This window comes from Schistocerca serialis, chromosome 5, assembly GCF_023864345.2.
Source record: "Schistocerca serialis cubense isolate TAMUIC-IGC-003099 chromosome 5, iqSchSeri2.2, whole genome shotgun sequence".
In the NCBI taxonomy this organism is placed as follows: Eukaryota; Metazoa; Arthropoda; class Insecta; order Orthoptera; family Acrididae; genus Schistocerca; species Schistocerca serialis.
In genome coordinates, this window is record NC_064642.1 from 769,526,763 (window position 1) to 769,547,414 (window position 20,652).

Genomic DNA, 20,652 nt, shown 5'->3' on the forward strand with positions numbered 1-20,652 from the left:
ACGTCACCATGTGATACAACTTCCACCACTGGCGACGCTGGAGGCCACTGGTGTCGTTGTTCACACCTCGGCGGGCACCATCACGTTCGTCGCGGCCTATCGGCCGCCGTCTCGTCCCCTGGACCCTGCTGACATCGATGCTCTGCTCTCCTTGAGGGGGCCAGTGTTCGTCGCCGGGGACTTCAATAGCAAACATGTCTCCTGGAACTCCAGGATCACCAACGCCGCTGGCCGCTGCCTGCTCCGGATAGCGGAACGTCACCATGCGCTTGTGGTGGGGCCGTACGACCCGACCACTTTCCCTGCTCGTGGCCTCCCAGATATAATTGACATCGCAGTCGTCAAGGGTATCCCTCATCAGATCACCGCCACGACGCGGACTGCACTGTCGTCGGATCATGTCCCTGTGGTTTTTGACATCGACCTAGACGCCCTCCAGCAGCCCAGGCGCGGTATCTCACTTGCTGGCATCGACTGGGACAGGTTTCAAGAAGCCGTGACGCACTCACTAGCCGCCGCACCGCCCCCTGCGGAAGTTGGAGCGGACGAAGCACTTTTGCACTTCGCGGCAACCACGATCGACGCTGCCACCATAGCGACGCCGCCCCGACCGCGCCCCCCGCCTGACTACTCCCGACAGCTGCCGCCGAACATCCTTGCGGCCATCACTGAGAAGAACCGGGTCTACCGGGAGTGGCAGAGGACGCGAAATGCCAACACCAAGCGCCTCCTCAACAGGATGCGTCGGGACATCCGGGCCGCCATTGACGATCATCGCAATCGCGACTGGAATAACAAGGTCGCCGCCCTTTGTCTTGAAGATGGCACAGCCTGGCAGATGACGAAGCGTTTCCTACGCCGCACGCAACGTATCCCCCCGCTGCTGGTCCAAGGTCAGGCTGTCTGCGAACCAGCTGCGAAGGCTGATGCTCTTGCTGACGTCTTTGAGGCGGCGTTTATGCCTCTCGAAGACCCGACTGACGCTGTCACCGACGACCTGGTTGCTGACCAGCTCCCACGCTACCTGGAGGCGCGTGACGACGATGACGTCATTGAAGAGACAACGGCGGAGGAGGTGTCGACCATCCTGCGTGCCCTGCACCCCAGGAAAGCTGCCGGCCCAGACGAAGTTTCCAACGCCCTGCTCCGGAAGTTGCCGCCCGTGGCTGTCACTCATCTTGCTGACATCTTTAATGTCATCCTCCGGTCCTGCAGCTTTCCTCAGTCCTGGAAGCATGCGGAAATCGTGGCGATTCCGAAGATGGGGAAGGATCTGCGGCAGCCCGTGAACTACAGACCTATTAGTCTCCTGCCGGCCGTCTCTAAGGTCTTTGAGAGGGTGTACATCAGGCGGCTGCAGCGCCACGTCGACGAGGAAGGCCTCCTGCCCGAAGAGCAGTTCGGGTTTCGCAGGGGCCACTCAGCCGTTCATCAACTCCTTCGGTTAGTGGAAGATGCGTTCGTCGCCCTCGAGCAGCGCGAGTTCTTCGGCGCGGTGTTCCTGGACGTGTCGCGTGCTTTCGACAGCGTGTGGCACCGCGGCCTCTTGTTCAAGCTTTTTGAACTTGGGGTCCCGACGTCGCACGTGCGTCTCATCGCTTCCTATCTTGCTGATAGAACCATCCATGTGCGGGCCGCGCAGGGCTTGTCCTCCGTCCGCCACATCAACGCCGGGGTGCCGCAGGGCTCGGTCTTGGGGCCACTCCTGTACTCGCTGTACACGTCTGATGCGCCGAAGATCGACCGTGTGCAGCTCGCCCTGTACGCGGATGACACGGCTCTCTACACTCGGAGCCTCAATGCCGCTGTCATGCGCCGCCGTCTGCAGCTCGCCGTTGACACCCTGGCAGCCTGGGCAGTCAAGTGGCGTCTCCTATTCAATGGTGCCAAGACTCAGTTCCTGATCGTCACCAGGCGACTCGTTCCTGCAGGTTTGCAGCCGCTCGCTGTCGGTGGAAGCCCTGTCCCGTGGCGCCCAACGGCGCATTACCTCGGCGTCACCATTGACCGCCGACTCACGTTTGCTCCACACATTCGCGACGTGAAGGCCAAAGTGCGGAACAGGCTCCGCACCCTGTACCCTTTGCTGAACCCTGGTTCCCAACTACCACCGCGGCTGGGCATCACCCTGTACAAGGCGCTGCTCCGTCCTGTACTCCAATACGCCGCCGTCGTCTGGGGGAACGCCGCCGACACGAACCTGAAGAAGCTGGAGACTCTGCAGAATCGCATCCTTCGGCTGGCCTTACACCTGCCTTACGATTTTCCCACTGCTCAGCTTCACGACGTCGCGGAAGTACCTCTACTCCGTGACCTCTTCCAGACGACCGCCCGCACCTTTTACGACAGTGCTGGTCGGTCGCACAACGCCCAAATCCGGACGCTGGGCCACAAATTGCAACGCAGCGTCACCACCCGCTGGCCACACCTGCTAGCTATGTAGCTGGCACTGCCGAACTGTGCTGAGGAGACACCCAAGAAGACATCCCACATGTGAAGACGCAACATCAGCATGCATGGGAGGCAAAGCATTAACTGCTGCGAACTCCATCACACATCGGAGGAAAAGTATCTCCGTGCAGATCCATGCGATGCGATGCGATGGTCGACAAGCTGACAGTGCCAAATATTCACGTCTGGGAGGTGTTCGGTGTTCCCTAACCCGTCCGCGCCCGCTGCGGCCGTTTCCCGCGGCACTATTCGTCTCTGGGCGTAAACTCGGTGTCTTCATCAGTTGTTAGCTGCGTCTGGTTGACTATCTGACAATGCCAAATATTCATGCCTTATGGGTGATCAGTGCTCCCTAACACGTCCGCACCCGCTGTCACCGTTGCCCGCAGCACTATTCGTCTCTGTGCGTAAAGTTGGTGTCTTCATCAGGTGTTAGCTGCGACTGGTGGACAAGCTGACAGTGCCAAATATTCATGCCAGGGAGGTGTTCCGTGTACCCTAAGCCGTCCGTGTGCACTGCGGCCTTTCCCCGTGGCACTATTCGTCTCTGTGTGTAAATTCGGTGTCTTCATCTGGTGTTAGCTGCGACTGGTCGTCAAGGTGATAGTGCCAAATATTCATGCCTGGGAGGTGTTTGGTGTTCCCTAAGCCGTCCGCGCCCACTGCGGCCGTTTGCCATGGCACTATTCGTCTCTGGGCGTAAACACGGTGTCTTCATCAAGTGTTAGCTGTGACTTGTCGACAAGCTGACAGTGCCAAATATTCATGCCTGGGAGGTGTTCGGTGTTCCCTAAGCCATCCGCGCCCGCTGTGGCCGTTTCTCGTGGCACTATTAATGTCTGGGCATAAACTCGGTGTATTCATCAGGTGTTAGCTGCGACTGGTCGACAAGCTGACAGTGCCAAATATTCATGCCTGGGAGGTATTCGGTGTTCCCTAAGCCATCCGCGTCCGCTGTGGCCGTTTCCTGTGGCACTTTAGTGTCTGGGCGTAAACTCGGTGTATTCATCAGATGTTAGCTGCGACAGGTCGACAAGCTGACAGTGCCAAATAATCATGCCTGGGAGGTGTTCGGTGTTCCCTAAGCCGTCTGCACCCGCTGCGGCCGTTTGCCGCGGCACTATTCGTCTCTGGGTTTAAATTCGGTGTATTCATCAGCTGTTAGCTGCGACTGGTCGACAAGCTGACAGTGCCACATATTCATGCCTTGGAGGTTTTGGGTGTTCCCTAAGCCGTCCGCGCCTGCTGCGGCCGTTTCCCGTGGCACTATTCGTCTCTGGGCATATACTCGGTGTCTTCATGAGGTGTTAGCTGCGTCTGGTCGACAAGTGACAGTGCCAAATATTCACGTCTGGGAGGGGTTCGGTGTTCCCTAAGCCGTCCGCGCCTGTTGTGGCCGTTTCCTGCGGCACTATCCATGTCTGGGTTTAAACTCGGTGTTTTCTTCAGGTCTTAGCTGCGGCAGGTCGACAAGCTGACAGTGCCAAATATTCATGCCTGGGAGGTGTTCGGTGTTCCCTAAGCCATCCGCGGCCGCTGCGGCCGTCTCCCGCGGCACTATTCGTATCTGAGCGTAAATTCGGTGTCTTCATCAGGTGTTAGCTGCAACTGGTCGACAAGCTGACAGTGCCAAATATTCATGCCTGGGAGGTGTTCGGTGTTCCCTAAGCCATCTGCGGCCACTGCGGCCGTTTCCCGCGGCACTATTCGTCTCTGGGCATAAACTCAGTGTGTTCATCAGGTGTTAGCTGCGACTGGTCGACAAGCTGACAGTGCCAAATATCCATGCCTGGGAGATATTCGGTGTAGCCTAAGCCGTCCGCGCCCGCTGCGGCCGTTTCTCACGGTACTATTCGTCTCTGGACGTCCTATCTTTCGTCGAGGCCGCTTTCCTCTGTTTTCCACGGTGGCAGCCGTACTAGGTCCGCGCCCACCAACCACGTTCTCAGCTTTATCGGCACGCTGCAGACGTTTCTTAGTTGGCGATGCCTCTGACTTTCTGTGCCCCAGTCATTCTAGTGGCCTTGTGGGTTCGGTACATCCCCACAAGGTGCGCCTCTTTCCAAATAAGGCTGCTGTGGGTACTGTGCATTCCGTCTGTGTACACCGCAGCAATCTCTGGTGTCGGTGGCCTCCGTCTGGAGTTCTGTACTGTGTCAGCTCGCAGGTTGTTTGGTGCCTGGCACTTCCGGTGGTTGATGTTGTTCCCTCTTTCCCGTGTGCACTATAGTTGTCTTCTGAGAAGGTGGTGGTAAGTTCCATTGGGACCAAACTGCTGAGGTCATCGGTCCCTAGGCTATCACACTACTTAGTCTAACTTAACCTAACTTATGGTAAGGTCAACACAAACAGCCATGCCCGAGGGAGGACTCGAACCTCTGATGGGGGAGCCGCACGAACCATGGCCAGCAGCCCAAGACCGTGCCTCTACTCCACGCGTCCGTCGAGGATGTAATCGCAGCCCGGTGCTCCATAAGAGATACGATCCCGTTTATTACGCCCCTGGTTGTCTGACGTTCATTACTGGAGAAGGCAACTTTTTTCGTTGTTTTTGTAGTAATTCTATGGCCGGATTCCACGCCATACAGAGATGGGTTCCTGCTTCCCTGCTGATCAGCTTCTCAACTTGATTTCGATGGATTCTCTAATCTGGTATTCTGAGCCAGGATCCTGGTTTATCATAATAGATGCCAAGTTCAAGTTCCAAGCAATGTTCTACTACTGCTGGCCTGTCATTACGTGGTATGTATTTGATGTTCCTTAAGTCTCATGTCAACAGTTCTGGTGGTTCGACCAATGTAAGACATATCAAATTCACATGGTATATGGTAGACACAAGGTTTCCATAAACCCAGACTATCTTTGACCGTTCCAAGGACCCTGATATTGTTTAGTGGACCGAACGCACTTCTGATTTTGTGTTTCTTACGGATCCTGCAGATCTTAGCAGATATATATCCTAAATGGGGTAGATAGACTAGGCTCCTGGTCTCTTCTCCTTGTTCTTCTGCCATTTTGCCAAGCTGTCTGAGTCAGACAGTGTCTTGGCTCGATGAATAAGTGTTCTCGGTACCCCGTAATCCTGCGCCCGATGAAGTCTATCGATATACACTGAAAAGGCAAAGAGACTGGTACACCTAACTAATATCGTGTAAGGCCCCCACGAGCACGCAGAAATGCCGCACACGAAGTGGCATGGACTTGACTAATGTCTGAAGTGCTGGAGAGAAGTGACTCCATTGATCCTGCAGGGCTGTCCATAAATCCGTAAGAGTATGAGGGGGCGAGGATCTCTTCTGAACAGCACGTTGCAAGGCATCCCAGATATGCTCAGTTATGTTCATCTCTGGAGAGTTTGGTGGCCAGCGGAAGCGTTTAAACTCAGAAGAGTGTTCCTGGAACCACTCTGTAGCAATTCTGGGGTGTCGCACTGTCCTGGAATTCCCCAAGTCCGTCGGAAAGCACAAAGGATATCAATGGGTGCAACTGATCAGACAGGATGCTTACGTATGTGTCACCTGTCAGAGTCATATGTAGACGTATCACGGGCCCCATTCACTCCAACTGGACACGCCCAACATCATTCCAGAGCCTCCACCAACTTGAAAAGTCCCCAGCTGACATGCAGAGTCGATGGATTCGTGAGGTTGTCTCCATACCCGTACTCGTCCATCCGTTCGATACAATTTTAAACGAAACTCGACCGACAAGGCAATATGTTTCCAATCATCAACAGTGCAAATTTTAGTGTTGAAGAGCCCAGGCGAGGCACAAAACTCTGTGCAGTGCAGTCATCAAGGGTGCACGAGTGGGTCTTTGACTCCGAAAGCCCGTATCGACGATGTTTCGTTGAATGGTTCGTAGGCTGACACTTGTTGATGGCCCAGCATTGAAACCTGCAGCAGTTTGAGGAAGGGTTGCACTCCTGTAACGTTGAACAATTCTCTTCAGTCGTCGTTGATCCCGTTGCTACAGGATCTTTCCCCGGCGGCAGCGGTATCAGAGATTTTTGACACGTTCCACAATGTCCGAGGAGTTTCGGATGTGATGGACGCACTTTCTCGCATATGGTACTATCTTCTTACGGTGAGTGGCTGCAGGGTAAGTGCCTGCATCAGTATTCCTAATGATTGTGTGAAGCGGTACACCCTCTTTATGTTGGGAAGACGTAGACATTGGCAGTAGGCTACAACCGATTCTATGAGATGACACCGAATCGCCGGCAAAGACTAAGAAAAATCTGACACTACGTGTACATTACTTTAGCAAATTATTTCAGATAGTCTGATTGTATTACATAGTATGAATGAAAATATATTTCCAAATTAAACTCTTTTCGACTGAAACTTTTTTTTATATGTTACATGGATCAACTTATACAAATATGAGGAAAGATACGGTTTATGAAGGAATGGCAGGCCCTTGTAAAATTCTGATGATGCACCATTTTAGTCAAAATTTAAAGGGTTTGCTCAAGAGCGTCTTGCAAACTTTGAATATCTGGAGACAAAGTAGTACCCCGATACTTTTATTGGTCCGACAGGTGTTTTCGGTTCAAGAATGGTTCAAATGGCTCGAAGCACAGTGGGGCTTAACATCTGAGGTCATCAGTCCCCTACACCTAGAACTACTTAAAGCTACCGAACCTAAGGTTATCACAAACATCCATGCCCAAGGCAAGATTCGAACCTGCGACTGTAAAAGCAGCGCGGTTCCGGACTGTAGCGCCTAGAACCGCTCGACCACAGTGGTCGGCGCCATTTTAGTCTGACAAGATATTTCAGACGAGTGTACTTTCTACTGCAGACAAAAGAATTATTCGCAAATCAGAATGGTTCAAATGGCTCAGAGCACTATGAAACTTAACATCTGAGGTCATCAGTCCCCTAGACTTAGAACTAATTAAAACTAAGTAACCTAAGGGCGTCACACACATCCATGCCCAAGGCAGGATTCGAACCTGCGACCGTAGTGTACTCGCAAATCAAAGAATGATTTGGAGAATTACACAAGTCACAGGGTATACTTGTTAAGATTAGAACAGACTACATGAAGCAGTTTGGAAAAACGGTTACATTGACATAAAAGAAGATTCAAAGACTACTCACATTTATATTGATTGCTTTGCTTAGTTAGCGGAATGAACAACTATCTAAAATGAAAGCCAACATATAAAGTCACATTCACCACTGTCTGTAGAAATTTCTTACTTCACAGTTGCTGTTTAGACCTTTAGGCCTTTATAAAGTGGTATTGCCAAAATTTCAGTTGAGAAATAAATAATTTCTAAAATCAACGGTAAATGTGATGTTCTTTAAGAACATTCTTTATGACTGAGAACCTTGGTCATGAGAAGTTAACCAGAAAACAGACTGTCTTCACGCAAAGACGCACTGTTAAAGTGCCACGAATGTTAAAAGATACAACTAATATAAGTTCTCGAGTATACATCTTGTAACAGGTGTAGTCGTCACAGGTTGCGGCGACTTGAAATCCCGCGGCCGCCTTTCCTGTAATTTCGGAGGGTCAGCTTCGCCTCGCACTCCCCGCAGCCTGCCGTTGGCTGTTCAGAAACAACTTACCGATATGGTCGGTATCGGCGACAGTGACGGTCACCGTCACACTTATCCTTGGTGTCCACAGTTTGGAAACTTAGTTGCCGATGTTAAAGTTGCTAGAGGACGTGGCTAACGTGTCTGTGCTGATTATTTCACGTTAAGACGGGCCAGTGTTATCATGAAGCAGGTAATGTTAGCAATGGCAGAAAGGGGATACTAGGGCTCATTTGATATTAAATAGATATGCTAATTAAGTAAATCGATCAATTAAGCCACCGCTCTCTCTCAGTCCCCTTAATGTATTGTTCTCCTGCGTGGTTTGTGACTTGCTGGAGGTTTATTTATGACTCCTGGATAATCTATCCTTTGGAGACTCCCCCCACCCCTTCCCCCCGTACCCCTCGACCCCTTAAACCCTCAGGGAAAAGGGAGTCCAGTTCTGAGCCATTTTACCCCTCCTGAGAAATACCCCAGCCCTCCCTCCCAGACATCGATCTGCCATCTCTCACTTCCCCTAGCCTCCCCTATTTGCAAAATGACGCCAATAAGACTCAGCCCATTCTGAGCTGCTGGAGAGGAAGGACATGATGTGGTGTCTTTATTTATTTAGTTTCTGAGGCTATAGGATTATTCTCCACACTACGCCATCCCCACCCATACTTCCCACTGTCCTTGCCCCAACTTTCTACCGTCCCACTTCTTTCGATATCGTGTGTGTCTGTTCACATTCCTATGTGTTCTAGTTGGCAAACCAACTCGAAATGAGCAGGAAATTGCTAGAATCATAACTGAAACAATTCTACAGTCTGGTGTATGCATCGATAAACTTTTTAGAAATGGAAGAGTGCTAAAAAAATCAGACTACACATGCAAAATTTCATATGGGTCCCTACTCTTAAGTTGACACATCGTTAAAGAATGCTGCTGATAATAAAACTGTGCTAAAATAGGTGTTCTAATTCTACACACTGTGCTAAAAAAGACTGCATGTCGCATACAGTGGATATAAACACTTCGTGTGTAAATTGTGTCTGTACACACATAAAAAACTTTATAAATTACTAGGCGCTATCGCACCAGAGGCTGAAACTGCTGCCTCTAACGAATACACACAACAGCCCGTAAACGTGATTAGATATTGTAAAAAATAACGTCAGACTCCACAGAGTCGCCACCTGCCTACTGCAGCATGACACACGAACACGTGTAGCTGGCTTCACAGCCTACAAGCGACTGCCTTTGTCATCAGAGTCTCCGCCTGTGGTAGCATCTGTGATCACTGCATGAACTAGTACTCTGGGACCATTCTATAGTGCTCCCGTAAAGTTTGAGCCCCCCCCCCCCCCTTTGCTGCGAGCCCTGCCTTTAGGCTGGCTGCCACAGTATTGTCTGCTGCAGGCTGCACTGTTCTGACCTCTGCATGTGTTGGCTACTGATGGCCCCCTATTGGTCCTGCATTCCAGATATGTTGGTAGGAAACTGGGATCTGTAACTTTGTCGGAAACATAACAATATCTTCAGATGTCAAAGACGATACTGATTCCTTCCATGAAGGAGACAGAAAAAGTATTTAGTTACCTCCTTTACGTGCCAGTAGCTCTCTGCCCCTGAGAGTACCCCGTAACTGTGTCTGAATCAGAGCAAAATATATCACTGCCAGAGGTGGTAGAGATTTACAGGCTCCTTCTAAGAAGGACTACGCCGTTGCTGCCCTCGCAAAGGAGCCACCCAGAGAAAGTAAGTAGTTATCTCCTTCTATGAGTGGGAAATTACAGTTTTGTCTGAAACCAATTTAACTCGCTAGCGATCTCAGAAGACGTCTACAAGTCTCTGCTTGTCAGAGAGGATGGTAAAAACTACACATTGTTGGGTTCAGTAGGTATCTGCTTGTAGGACAAAGACTTGCAATCCGTGTGGCCCAGCATGAATTTGCAGACCTGTACTAAGTTATTGGTCACCACTCCTACATTCCTACTTCTTGTCGCTAAATTATGGGACAGAGAAATTTATATAAACCCTACCCGCACCCTAGTCTTCCTCATTCTGCTATCATCGGCAGTTGTCTCAGGTCGCTTGTCTCCGTGCTTGTACACTATTTGTCCGTCGCTATTAGTTAAATATTACTAACTGAAGCGGTCTGCAACTGTAAGCAGCAGCTATGCCAGTGGTAAATGCCCTAGGCAGTGAGGATCGTCTAATAAGTGTGAATTAAAACTGATAAATGTAACTTTTATTTTCCTTAGAGTTCGTTCACAAGGAATCCTTTTGTATGAATACATGTCATCTGCTTATTGTTTCAACATATATCCACGAAATAGAGGATCAGCTGGAAGCTGAGAGGCAGCAGTGCAGCGGCAGCAGTAGCGCCAGCGGCAGCGACACCGTCGTCGTAACTGTGTACGTTTCTCTTCTTTGTAGACTGGATATATATGTAATATGTTGCTCAGCCAGATTTTTTATAAACATTTTTTTCTAATATTTCATCATGTGCTGTGCAGATATGTATTGTTTTGTTGTGAGACGACATCATGGAAGAGGAGAAGAGAGGATTAGAGGTTGTCATACCTTGCCCGTCTCACTTATTGTGTTTTATATGTGTATACGTTTTTATTTTATTGAATTTGAGTGTTGTAGGTGATTTCGGCGAGCTGCATCGATAGCTTCAGCATGGTTCAGGCGAGAATGATGAGTTGCTACAATAAGTGGAGGAGATGGACAGGGACTTGCATCGTTATGAGGAGACTACGGATATGATTTTCAGTGACCTGAGGGATATGTCACGGAGCCAGAGCGATACAGGTTATTTATAAACACACTCACTCTACTTGCGTATAATCATTGTTTGTAATGACGTACTTGCAGCAGCAGCAAGCATTGCCTAGGCTGATGTACTCAGATTTTTTCATTATTCTTCTTCTTTCATCAGGTGCCTCACCACAGTGCACCATGGCATGGGTACAGGAGTAGTGAAGAGAACCACGCAGAGGTGGTCCTGCTCTGCGGCACATTCCGCCCTATAAGACGCTAATCGTTGCAGCGCGGGGAGCCACAGTAGCTGCTGCCGTCCCTGCCGTGGGTCTACTTTTAATTATCTCCTTCTGTTTCGAGCAGTCTATTACGATGATTGGCGCCAAGTCCTCGAATTTCAATGGGCTGAGTAGACATCCTTTCTCTTCTTCACAGTACGAAACATGGAGTCTTGCATACACGTCATTAGCAATACTGTATACATTTTCATTCCAATGCGCGTGTAAAATATCACATGGATAGAATTCGGAGCTCAGGTACACTCTGGCATTAATTAACTCGCAGTTGTCAAATTGGTGCAGTCATTTGCCGTATTCCCTCTTCTATTGGTCTGAAACACAGATGTGATGAAACTGGGTGCCTTCAATTCAGCAGAGGTTTTAATCGCCCATGTTTATCTGCCTCCAGTCGGTGGGTACTCGATAACCTCCCATGAACGGAAAGATAACGCTAAAATTACACAAGCATTCAGAAATTTTAAAAGCTTCAAACGCTGAATATCCGATACAGTGATGTGTGGTATTTTCTATATTATTTTATTGATGGTGGTCTCATTCGTCTCTTGAGCCCTTCGAATGTATGAGTTGTTATCCAATCACATCCAGTATTAGAATAAGTTCCTGTTTAGCATACACAACAAATTGACGCACGTCTTCGAAGGGCAGTTTTAGAAGTGTACATACAATAAATGTCTTGTACTCTTCCACTGTTCTACCCTCTGGCTCATTTTTGAACCATCCAGCATTTTCTAAATCGTTCAAATCCGAGGGAGAAGCATAGACATACGTTTTAAGGATTCGTGTGATATATACGTTGTGTGTACAATCAATCTCGACCCCATTAAGTTCATATTGTATCTCAAGAAGCAGGAACACTGAAGCATTACATGTAAGGTTCGATGCCAGCGTAGCACTGCCATCCCTTTTCGAAAATGATCCATCAAGATACATGACACTCTTGCATGGGAGAGCTAAAGTGTCTTGGTGTTGGGTGACAGTCTCAATGTCATCGTTTTTTTTAAATGTGATTCTTGCATAAAGTTATTCCTGGAATATAATACACTCGTCATATTCCATCGGACTAGGTGTATCAAATGACATCACTGCGAGGTTTCAGACCTACTGATTCAAGAAACTTGTAGTTCACATGTGTTTCACCTTGCTGATCTGTTGTGAGGAGCCACGCTGTGCGTCGTGCACGTTGGTTTTATTCCTTACACCCATCCTGTCTTCGTTGACAATAATAGGATGCTGGTGGCTGCTGCGAGCCCTAAACGGTTGAAGGTCGCTGCCATTGCTCCCGGTCTAGCAAGTTAAAGATAGCCGCCGCCGCTTCCAGTACTGATAGGTTTCTGCATGTTCGCGGTCATTGCGGAGATCGGTGTGTTTGTTATCCTAATCCACAATATGCAGCTCCGTATAGTCCACAGTCTGAACTGTTACTGCGAGGTTAATAGCGTTGGTAGGTGTGTGAACGATCTTATAACCTGTTCCAACTGATGGGAAGAACCTGTAAATTGTATGAATCAGTCTATTGTTGAGGTAGGTGCTTGTTGTAATGTTACACACGACGTGGATTGTTTTAACAGGAGGTGTATTCACTGACTGGTCGGATTTGTAAAATTTATTACAGTCCGTCTTTAATACCTGTCTTTTGAAACCAGTAGTCGTCTTACTGAACCTTTCTTTCTAAGGCAACTCGCTGCATTCGATGTCTTTATTTCAGATTCAAGAGTATTTATGTTTGCAAATTGCACAATCTCTTTTCCAGACCGTTTTAAAATGTCGTTTAAATCGTCAATATCGTATACACCACAATCTGTTTCCACAGTTTCTTTTCCTCCATTAATTACCAAATGAAGTTCATTGTTAGTTTCTGTGATATTCGGAATGCTGTTGTATGTCCCCAGTCCAATCAGCACAACACTCCACTCTCCGTTGTTTAAATCAATCGGTGTTAAGTAATCCTCGCTTCTTACTGACGATAGTTCTTTTAAAGTGAGAGGTATACGACATTGCATCTGAAAGTCAACTGCTGAGTAGATGTTGAATGCAACCTCTTATACATCCTTCTACATAAACATTAGAAGGAACATGATCTACAGATTAACACGCAAGGTAGTATTAAAGTCCTGGTAGCGATGAAAAATGCAGAACACATGTCTTCAGTTGGTGAAGTTTCGTTGTAACTCTTCTGGTGACCGCAAATGAGTAGAATTAGCAGGCTATTTGAATTTTCTTAACTTACGCCACCCATTGGTTTCCTGGTCTCCCAGCAACATCTAACTTCACAATTCCACGTTCTCCAGATTTTCACATAGTTTTCGGTACTGTATTCCACATAAACACGCCAAGGCATCTTAGAATGCCTTATTTTTTCCTAACAATTTGAGCAGATCTGTATTTATAAGTTGTCTATTCAGTAGTACAGCTAACAGGCTTTTTCTTATTTATGAGGAGACTTAGTCCTTTCTTGTATTGTTTGAGGTATAGTCCTTTTTCCGATGGCTGCTGCTTCCTCTAGCTCTTCTGTGCGTTCGTGACTGTTTTGGAAGTAGCCGCAGCTCCACCAGCCGAGGAAACCACAGCTGAGAGACCTGCGAGAGCAGGAATGAGGAAGGGGATAATTCCGCCTGATATGTTGGATATCGGAGAACCGGGATGTTTCTACCGGCCTTGATGCTTCAGGGCAGTTTTGGATGCAAACATCGCTGTCAGGATATTTTTTAAACATCGCTGTTGTGGTTTCTTCTTCTTCAGTGCACGATGTGCATCTTTCACAACTTGTTTGACATTCACACCCAAGTTAAACTTAATTCTGCCAAGCATGATTTTGCCAATTATTTTTGCTGCAATGCACTCTAAACTAAAATTCGATCTGCAGCGTGCTATCCTGGGAGAGCATCATGTTCTGCACATGCAATATCATGTTCCTAATACACCTTGTCAACCAGGTTTATCCCATTATCACCATGAATAAAAAATTTTTGAAGCTTTGTACCAGGTCCGCAGTATTTATACGCCGGAATGTACTGTTACACCTTCTATAATGTGGCTCCTACCATGTACGTTATACTACTGAGTTGGCTGTACTCGGTGTGCCCTATATATGGTAGACTATCAGTGTCAATCCAGCCGTTCTGTGTTGCGGGAAAACCAGGCCATTTGACTAATGCTCTATTCCCCTGACATCTTATGACATTCTTTATGAGAAAAATATGTGGTTCTGAACTCTTCTGCATTCCCTTTGCGCAAAAGCATCGTGATATTTAAGTGCCACTGCTATCCTTTAAGATGTAAGTTCTCTGATTTGTTCTCTGCACTTTGTTTATGGCTCTTCAAATACTTCAAATGGTTCAAATGGCTCTGAGCACTATGCGACTTAATTTCTTAGGTCATCAGTCGCCTAGAACTTAGAACTAATTAAACCTAACTAACCTAAGGACGTCACACACATCCATGCCCGAGGCAGGATTCGAACATGCGACCGTAGCGGTCTCTCGGCTCCACACCGCAGCGCCTAGAACCGCACGGCCACTCCGGCCGGCTTCAAATACTGTCTTGTATTTTTTTATGTGTACCCTATCGCCCACACTAAATTTCTGTTTACATTGATCCATGAGTTCTTTATCACGAAAATCATTGGTCTCATTTTTATTGTGCTCTGATTGGTTTGATTATAATGAGCAATTATTTCTGTGAGGATATATGTCTATTTGTATAAAATGCGAATATTGAAATGCATCCACATTTCACTGTCTGCTTTTCTACTCAGACGTTCCACAATACTTGCCTTCAGGCGAGTGAATGTTGTGTAGTGATGTATTCGATCCTGCTGCATCGCTATCTCGAAATACCTATTGCAAAACTCTCCATCATGATCGGTGTGGATGTCGACCGGACATTGATCCATCCCTGTCTGCAACAAACTCTCAATCACTGCCGAAACATATCTACATATCTCCCTGTTTCTGTTCCAAAAGGTAAAGCCCAGGAAAACTCGGACTGGGTATCAATAACCATTAAAATATACTCACATCACCCCGGATCTGAACACAGGTATTGATTTTGGGTATCGTATCACGGACACAGCCCCTTTTACTGTTTAGAGATGTCACGTAACCCACCTAAAGATGTAAGCAACCATGCATGATCAGCGCCTGTTGGACGGAGGGGGTCCGACAGCCGATCATTTTCAGTCATACTACCAGGAAGGAGGTACATAGCTCGTGTTGTGTGTAGTTCAACCGTGCCCGTACGGTGAATACCGCGGCTCAAACACGTCCGCATTATTACTTTGTGCCAGGAAGGTCTCTCCACAAGAGAAGTGTGCAGGCTGCGTCTCGGAGTGAACCAAAGCGATGTTGTTCTAACATAGCGGAGATACAGAGAGACAGGAACTCGGACCGTCCAAGGGCTACTACTGCAGCGGATGATAGCTACCTACGGATTATGGCTCGGAGGAACCCTGACAGCAACGCCACCATGTTGAATATTGCTGTCCGATATGTGAATGCCATCCTCCGACCGATAGTGCAACCATATCGGCAGGATATTGGCGAGGCATTCGTCTTCATGGACGACATTTCACGCCCCCATCGTGCACATCTTGTGGATGTCTTCCTTCAGGATAACGACATCGCTCGACTAGAGTGGCCAACATGTTCTCCAGACATGAACCCTATCTAACATGCCTGGGACAGATTGAAAATGACTGCTTATGGACGACGTGACTCACCAACCACTCTGAGGGATCTGCACCGCATCGCGGTTGAGGAGTGGTTCAAAAATGCCTTGATGAACTTGTGGACAGCATGCCACGACAAATACAGGCATGCATCAATGCAAGAGGACGTGCTACTTGGTATTAGAGGTACCAGTGTACAGCAGTCTGGACCACCACCTGTGAAGGTCTCGTTCTATGGTGGTACAACATGCAATCTGTGGTTTTCATGAGGAATATAATGGGCGGCAATGATGTTTATGTTGATCTCTATTCCAATTTTCTGGACAGGTTCCGGATCTCTTAGAACCGAGGTGATGCAAAACTTTTTTGATGTGTGCATTTTAATCCGTTATTCACATATGAATACTCCCTCATATCTACAAGATCAGCTTGCCATAAGTCATCCAGACCTTCAACAATAACATTCCTATCTGGTATGTCTGCGTGCCAGTTTGTGCAGAACTCGAACTACTCTCTCCATTCTTATTCGATATACCTTTCTCTCTAAGTTTTGAAATTATTGATACAACGAATGAGAAATATTACCTGTAGCAGCTGATCCAGTCAGCAGTCGCTGTCGATCTATTAGCTCATTTTGATCATCTTAGTATATACGTTGTGTAGTTTGATTGCTGATTCTTTTATGCTGTATGTCAATACTGGAGCTATATCGAGCATCTAATATAGGTTTTATAAGCTTCTGTATTTCTCACTGTGTCCAGTGTCCTGCTTTCCTATGTGCACAAGTCAATTGCAGCATTTCACCATACACCACCAGCTCTTTGGGTGAATAATTTACACTTTCTGTGGGCTTTAGGGAAATGAGATTCATCAGAAGTTGTTATCACATTTGAGTACGGCTTTTTCTTTTAGACAGATAGGCTGCGTGCCCAACTTGTATGGTTTTTCACCACTGACCCAAATGTTTTGTCTATCTTAGCATTTCTGTGACGATTAATGAAATCATCAGTGCCGTCGGCGTCTGTCTTCCTCTACAGTTTTTGCCCTCTACAGTCCCCTCTTGTCTTAGCAGATGTCCTATCATCCTGTCCGTTCTCCTTATCAGTGTTTTCCACATATTCCTTTCCTCTCCGATTCTGCGCAGAACCTCCTCATTCCTTACCTCGTCAGTCCAACTATTTTTCACCATTCGTCTGTAGCACCACATCTCAAATGCTTTGATTCTCTTCTGTTCCAGTTTTCCCACAGTCCATGCTTCACTGCCATACAATGCTGTACTCCAGACGTACATTCTCAGATATTTCTGCCTCAAATTAAGGCTTATGTTTGACAATAGCAGGCTTCTCTTGGCCAGGAATGCACTTTTTTGCTGTTGCGAGTACACTTTTGATGTCCTCCTTGATCCGCCCGTAATTGGTTATTTTACTGCCTGGGTAGCAGTATTCCTTAACCTTTATTCCACTCCAAAGCCTTTCTTTTATTTTCATCATTACTTCCTCGATGTTCCGATTTGAACAGCGGGGTTGAGAGGCTACATCCTTGTATTACACGCTTCTTAATGTGCACTTAGATCTTGGTCGTCCACTCTTATTATTCCCTCTTGGCTGCTGCACATATTATATATGACCCGTCTCTCCCTATAGCTTACCCCTACTTTTCTCAGAATTTCGAACATATTGCACCATTTTACATTGTCGAATGCTTTTTCCAGGCCGACAAATCCTATGAACGTGTCTTGATTTTTCTTTATTCTTGCTTCCATCATTAACCCCAACGTCAGAATTGCCTCTCTCGTGCTTTTACCTTTCCTGAAGCCAAACTTATCGTCATCTAGCGCTTCCTCGCTTTTCTTTTCCATTCTTCTGCATGTTATTCTTGTAAGCAACTTTGACGCATGAGCTGTTAAGCTGATTATGCGGTAATTCTCGCACCTGTCTAATCTTGCCGTCCTCAGAATTGTGTGGATGATGCTTTCCCGTAAGTCAGGTGGTATGTCGGCAAACTCATACGTCTTTCACACCAACATGAATAATCGTTTTGTTGCCACTTCCCCCAATGATTTTAGAAATTATGATGGAATGTTATTTATCCTTTCTGCCTTATTTGATCTTAAGTCCTCCAAAGCTATGTTAAATTCTAATACTGGATCTCCCATCTTTTCTAAATCTATTCCTGTTTCTTCTTCTATCACATCAAAATGGCTCAAATGGCTCTGAGCACTATGGGACTTAACATCTTAGGGCATCAGTCCCCTAGAACTTAGAACTACTTAAACCTAACTAACCTAAGGACATCACACACATCCATGCCCGAGGCAGGATTCGAACCTACGACCGTAGCGCTCCCGCGGTTCCAGACTGAAGCGCCTAGAACCGCTCGGCCACTTCGCCTGGCTTCTATCACATCAGACAAATCTTCCCTCTCATGGGGGCTTTCAATGTATTCCTTCCACCTATCCGCTCTCTCCTTTGCATTTAACAGTGGAATTCCTGTTGCTCTGTTAATGTAATCGCCTTTGCTTTTAATGTCACCGAAGGTTCTTTCGACTTACCTATATCCTGAGTCTGTCTTTCCGACAAGTCATTTCTTTTTCGATGTCTTCACATTTTTTCTGCAGCCATTTCGTCTTAGCTTTCCTGCATTTCCCATTTAATTCATTCCTCAGCGACTTGTATTTCTGTACTCAAGAGTTTCCCAGAACATTTTTATACTTACTCCTTTCATCGGTCAATTGAGGTATTTCTTCTGTTACCCATGGTTTCTTCGCAATTACCTTCTTTGCGTATCGATTCTTCCTGACTAATGTCTTGAACTTCAGCCTACTCTTCATCATTACTGTATTGTGATATGAATCTATGTCTGCTCCTGAGTACGCCTTACAATCGAGTATCTGATTTCGGAATGTCTGTCTGACCAACTGAAATCTTCCCGTATCGACCGGTCTTTTCCAACTATACCTCCACTTCTTGTGATTCTTGAACTACGTATTCATTATTACTAACTCAAACTTGTTACTGAACTCAAATAATCTTTCTCCTCTCTCATTCCTGATCCCAAGCCCATATTCTCCTGTAACCTTTTCTTCTACTCCTTCCTCTACAATTGCATTCCAGTCTCCCATGACTATTAGATTTTCATATCACTTTATACACTGTACTAAGCTTTCACTATCCTCATACACTTGCTCTATCTCTTCATCTTGAGCTTGCGATGTATACCTGAACTCAAAAATGGCTCTAAGAACTGCGGGACTTAATATCTGAGGTCAGCAGTCCCCTAGACTTAGAAATATTTAAACCTAACGAAGTTAAGGACATCACAAACATACATGGCCGAGGCAGGATTCGATCATGCGACCGTAGCAGCAGCGCGGTTCCGGACTGAAGCGCCTAGAAATGGTTCAAATGGCTCTGAGCACTATGGAACTTAACTTCTGAGGTCGTCAGTCCCCTAGAACCCAGAACTACTTAAACCTAACTAACCTAAGGACATCACACACATCCGTGCCCGAGGCAGGATTCGAAACTGCGACCGTAGCGGTCGCGTGGTTCCAGACTGTAGCGCCTAGAACCGCTCGGCCACAGCGCCCAGCTATACCTGAAGTATCGTTATCGGTGTTGGTTTGCTGTTGATTCTCATATGAGCAAACCTGTTACTGAACTGTTCACAGTAACACTCTCTTTAACCTACCTTCCTATTCATAACGATTCCTACTCCCATTATACCATTTTCTGCTGCTGTTGATATTGCCCTGTACTCATCTCACCAGAAATACTTGTCTTCTTTCTATTTCACTGACCCCTACTATATATAGTGTTGTGGCTTGGCAAGACAGCCAAGCCGCCATGAGGAAGCCGAAAGGCACGCGTTTAAGCTCACGCAGGCAGGCGTGAGGTCTGGAACAGGACAAGGGAATTATACTAACAAAAAACGTACGTAGCTGCTGGAATACTTAACTTTAATCCATAATTGGTGAACATCGCTCTTGACGGTACATGTTTTACAGCATCAATAGTAACTGGTAATGGTGCCTTGCTAGGTCGTCGCAAATGACGTAGCTGAAGGCTAAGCTAACTATCGTCTCGGCAAATGAGAGCGTAATTTGTCAGTGAACCATCGCTAGCAAAGTCGGCTATACAACTGGGGCAAGTGCTAGGAAGTCTCTCTAGACCTGCCGTGTGGCGGCGCTCGGTTTGCAATCACTGATATGGGCGACACGCGGGTCCGACGTATACTAACGGACCGCGGCCGATTTAAAGGCTACCACCTAGCAAGTGTGGTGTTTGGCGGTGACACCACATATAGTCTGAGCGCGTTCAAGCTTCTGATATTCCACGCCCCGACTCGTAGAGCGTTATCCTTCCGTTGATTATTCAGTCTTTTTCTCATTGTAAACCCCCCCCCCCCTCCCCCTCCTCCTTGGCAGTCCCCTCCCAGAGATCCGAATGGGGGACTATTCGCGAATGTTTTGCCAATGGAGAGATCATTATGACACTTTTTCAGTTACATATCCCGTAGATATACGTTGCGTGTCTTTAATGCAGTAGTTTCCATTGCCTTCTGCATCCTCATGCCGTTGATCATTGCTGATTCTCCAGCCTTTAGGGGCAGTTTCCCAGTCCTAGGACCAGAGAGTGCTCTGAATCTCTCTCCGCTCCTCCGCCCTCTTTGACAAGGCCGTTGGAAGCATGAGGGGTGACTTCCTATGCCGGAAGTCTTCGTCCGCCAATGCTGATTATTAATCAAAATTTAAGCAGCTGCGGGATTCTAAGTAAGGACCGAGGACGTTTTGATTATGAATCAAAGATGCTATCCATAGACCACAGGTCGAACAGTCATTGTACCAACCAACATAGAAACTAATGGAGATTCTGTGTATACCTACTGTCATTCAGTTTTCTAAATCCGCCAATAACGAGAAATTCTTACT